We start from the raw sequence: 5,281 nt of genomic DNA on the forward strand, positions 1-5,281 counted from the left end.
ACAAAATTTTGATTGCCATCGACCATTTGGCTGGTGTTTGCCCACTATCTGCATTCTAGAGGAAACTATTGATTTTCTTCATGCCATAGGTTTTATATTTTTGGACTAGGCCATTAAACAATGGAGTGGCCATTATCCTATTTGGAAGGAGGAATCGGATATAGGTTTGGTTGGACTGCATTTTGTTGTATGGCAACATTACTTACAAGGTCTTCGACAGGCTGGTCTATGTAAGAACGAGAAGGGAGATTATCTCACTTGGTTTGGGAAATTACATCTTGGCTCTGTGGTGGTTGCAGAGGTTTACATGTATATACTTTGCTCATATTACCCTTTGGCTAACAATTGTTGGTTTTAGAAAGTTTGGAAATGGAATATGCCCTTGAACATTATATTATTCACCTAGTTGGTCTGGGATAATAAGATCTTAACTTGGGCTAATTTGTGCAAGAGGGATTATCAAGGACCAGGTTGGTGTCCTTTATGAAGAAAATCCTTGGAAACTATCCTACATCTTTTTTAGTAGTGCTCGGTGACTTTGCATGTATGGACACTTGTTCTGCGAATGCTAAAACTTAATTTTCGATGTTTTCTCACTGTGGATTTATGTCTCATATGGTGGGTATCTAGTTATGGGCAGCAAAATAGAGTCCCTTTATTCATTTTCTGGGAGCTCTGGCGTGTGAGAAATTATTGTATTTTTGAAGGGGTTCCTATGAATGTTCACCATATTTGTTCCAACATATTGGCATTGATGAGTACTCAGACTGTTAAAGGCACTAATTTTTTATCAAATCACCCACAAATTCATTTTCCAGTAGGGATGTTTGATGGGGCTGCAGAGGGTGGCATTTGTGGTTGTGGGGCATGGCTCAGGATATGCACATGGTTACAATACAAACTATTTTGGAATGGAGGTATTTGTTCCAATACCAGAGAAAAAATACTGGCACTCTGGGGTTCATTGTGGTTTGCAAAGAAAATATAGATGGATCACATTTATATTTATGGTGACTCGAAGGCTCTCATTGAGGGCATACTGGGTTAGGCCAACTTTGCTCCCCCTAATATTTTTTGTTGGTTGGATCATATAAAACTACTAAAACAGTCATTCGAGTCCATTTCTTTCCAACATATCTTCCGGGAATCGATCAAGGTGGCTGATGGTCTATCTAAAGAGGGTCTTTGTGTAGATCGAGGAGTCCTTTGATATAGTTATTTTGTGGATTGTATTACGCACGAGGAGGGTGTGTTTCCTCTCTTTTAATCTCGTGTTTTAGTTATTATTGTGTTTACATATTAGACAATTTTGAAATTTTGTTAAATCTTACAATATGATGTTTAAAAATGGTGTAGGTGGGACATTATAGACTATCTTCTTTTGCTTTCATGTGGATGGGGACTCTATATTCTCTCCTCCCTTTTTATTGTGGGTATCTTTGTGTATTTTGAAATATGTACTGGAATTTATATTTTAATATAAACCAGTGTTTTTTTCCTCTTAAAATAATAATAAGAAGTAGAATATGTTTATTTTTTAAAAATACAACATCATTACATTCTATATACAACATAATTATTATAACACATTTCTTTTTAATCAACACATAGGTGTATAAAGAACTAGTTTAATATAAAGAGTTGAACATGTTTATTTTTTAAATGCATTTAAGATCTAAAACAATGTTAAATGTTCATTTGTTCACTAGAAAATGTGAAATTATGATTTTCGAAGTAGAATATGTTGCTTTGAAGTGGTGGCAATAGTCTTTACATCATTACTTCTATATGAGCGAATGTTTCTCTTCTAAAATGGAATATTGGTTCATTGTTTTGTACTTTTAATTTGAGTGAGGCTTTGTTATTAACCATGTTTATATGTTGAAGGCTTTATTGTTTTGTACTTTTAATTTCATTGAGTTTTAGGTCCCTATAATAGTAGTGTATCCCCCTTATTGTTATTGTTATTGTAGCCCCCTTATTGTTATTGTTGTGCCCATGTAACCCCCTTATTGTTATTGTTATGCCCCATAGAAGCCTACTATTGTTATTATTGTGTCCTTACATTATTATTGTTATGTAGGCTCTGATTATATTGTGCCCCCTTAGACTCCTATACATACAAAGGAGGTGTTGTCATTTGTATCATCCAAGAATTGTTCATTTATGTAATGTAAATGATGTTTCCCCCTCGAAGAGGATAATTTTTAAGTCCTTGGTCTATCTTTTCTATGAATTGGTTGCATAACATTTGGTATTAGAGCCTTGGATTCTAGGGTTTCGCTTATTCAAACATGTCATCTTGAAATTTTCGCTATAACTTTTTTTTTCTATGGGGCTTCAGAAGCTGAAATTTCGACCATGTGGAGAGGAAATCTTGGTGAACTTCGTGTACAAATTTCATATATTGGTTTTCTATAATTTCAAAGATATGATCCGAGGAAGTTAGGGTTTTTGCAAGATCCATAATTAAATCTCAAATAGGTGACCTAGGAAAAATCATCATAACTTTCTCTCTGAGCATCGGATCATAAAAATTGGCTAAAATTAAATGGATTGTAGTTTTTTGTGTATCATTTTCAGGGCCAAAGGTTTAAATAGTGACACGTGGCACTCTGTTCAATTTCGCTCTTTTGAACCAGTCGATAATCAGGTCATCATGGGAGATTGGGAATAAATCTTTCTTGAAGAATCCAATTTTATTCTGACTTGTGGGGTTGGAAAGAAGACTCAGAGGTATATCACAAGACAAATTTTCATACCTTGGAGATCTAAAATTACAGAAATAAAATAGTTGCAATATCGAGCTCCTAAAAAGAAAGAAAAATGTGTGTATTTTTTTAATTTTGCATAAATTTTGTTTCAAAAACTAGTTTGAAGTGATCCAAAGGGAATATTGAAGCATATACATCAGTGTTTGGTTCTAAAATGTCTCCCAAACAAAATAATTCTACACCCATTAAGCCCTCAAAAAGCTCTACTATAACGCATGAAGAGGAAGAATTGCAACATGATATATCAAAATTACGGGACCAAGTGCAACAAATTTCGCTCTCACAAAGAGTAACCAAAGATGACCTAAAATGGGACATCGATGGCTTAAAAGGGTACATCGATGGTATAAAAGGAAACATAGATTCTTTTAAGGTTGACATGGATGTGATGAATGTCAAGTTGGAAGGGTTGAAAAAGTTGTTGCAAGAAAGGCTTCCTGATGGTGACAAGGTTATCCATGAAAATCATGATGAGGACAAAAGGAATATCAATTATGATTTTAGAGACTCCAATGTGGGGTTTAAGAACTACCACATTTCAAAGATAGATATGAGTAATTTTGATGGCAAGGATCTAGTAACATGGATATTATAGATGGAGAAATATTTTGATCTACAAGGTGTGAAACCCTCATAAAAGTTATGTATTACATATTTATATTTAGAACCTAATCAGTTTGTATGGCATAGATGGCTTTGTTCTCGTAAACCACTTGTCACATAGTCAATTTTTACGAAGGAAATGACAGCACATTATGAAGATACAAAGAGTAACACCTTCTTTAGCTAATTGATAAATCTCAAACAAAAGGGTTCAATGGAGGAGCACATTGAAGACTTCCAAAAATTGAATATTAGGGTAACAGATATTCCAAAGGAGCATAGTATTGATGTCTTCATAGGGAATTTAAAATATAACATCCAACATGAGGTCCTCCTTTGGGAACTTGATTCATTGGAGAAGGCATTCAAGGTGGCAAGAAAATTTGAAAGAAAAATTATGGCAACAGGGAAGTCTACGACTCACAACTATAAAGAGGGAAGTGTTGTTTCTCCTAGTCTTCCACAACCTACAAGGTTGCCACTACAACAATTGGAGGAAAAAATAGTAAAATGGATTAATTATAGTTGTGATAGAAAATACAATAAGGGTCATAAGTGTGCTGAGAAGAAATTATTCTACATAGATTATGAAGAGGAGGAACAAAAGGATCAAGAAACATCAAAAGAGGAGGATATACACTAGGAACCAATCCCAAAGAAAGAAGAAATGAATCCGACCATATCTTGTAATGCATTGGCAATAGTTACCACTCCTCAAAATCTCAATATAGAAGCATATATCAAGAAGAAAAAGGTAATAATGTTGATTGATTCGCGTAGTACCCATAATTTTATTCATTGTAAGATAACCAAGGAATTGAATTGCTTCATATATCCAACACCAGAATTTCAAGTGATGGTTGCAAATGGAGGAACTATAAATTGCTCAGGAAAGTGCCATAATATCAAGTTAACCATGGGGGAATATGTATTGAATAGTCCAATGCTTTCCATTCCAATGGGTGGTGCTAATGTTGTATTAGGAGTCCAATGGTTACAATCTTTAGGGATGATAGCTTTCAATTTTTAAGAACTTTTTTTAAATAAAATTGTGAAGGTAGGGAAGTTGAATAAGGGGTATCGCAGGGAAATCAGGAAAGGTGATCAGCTCTAATGGCATGAAAAATCTTCTAAAGGAAGAACAAGGGGGGCGTAATTGCACAATTATTCCCACTAGAGGTTCAAACATTGAAATAATTTATTTCTCCATATCTCCAAAAAGTATTGGACAATCATTCCAAGGTGTTTGAGACTCCCAAAGGCCTCCCACCTATTATTGATCGTGATCATGCTATTCATTTGATTCCAGGAAGTGTTCCTCCAAACATCAGGCCTTACAGATATCCTTATGCCCAAAAGAGTGAAATTGAACATATGGTTGTAGAAATCTTAGAGGCAGGTATAATTCAATCTAGTCAAAGTTCTTTCTCTACTCCACTAGTATTTGTGAAAAATAAGGATGGATCATGGTGTAGGTGTCCAGATTATAAGGAGCTAAACAAGCTCATTATTAAAAATAAATTTCTCGTCCCTATCATTCATGAATTGTTGGATGAATTACATGGAGCAATTTACTTTACCAAGTTGGATCTTCATTCAGGATATCATCAAATTAGAATGAAGACTAAAGACATTCTGAAAACAACATTCAGAACTCATGAGGGTCATTATGAATTTTTGGTCATGCCTTTTGGCCTTACTAATGTACCTTCCACATTTCAAGGTTTTATGAATTCCATTTTCAAACCCTTCCTTAGAAATTTTGTGTTAATATATTTTGATGATATACTAATCTACAACAAGTCTTGGAAGAATCATGTTCAACATGTTGACAAGGTGCTCAAACTACTGGAGGAGAAATAATTATATGCAAAAACCTCCAAATGTTTCTTTGGAGTACATGA

The sequence above is a fragment of the Pinus tabuliformis genome, chromosome 8 (genome assembly GCF_031772625.1).
Source record: "Pinus tabuliformis cultivar Carrire ecotype Pingquan chromosome 8, CPIR1, whole genome shotgun sequence".
In the NCBI taxonomy this organism is placed as follows: domain Eukaryota; kingdom Viridiplantae; phylum Streptophyta; class Pinopsida; order Pinales; family Pinaceae; genus Pinus; species Pinus tabuliformis.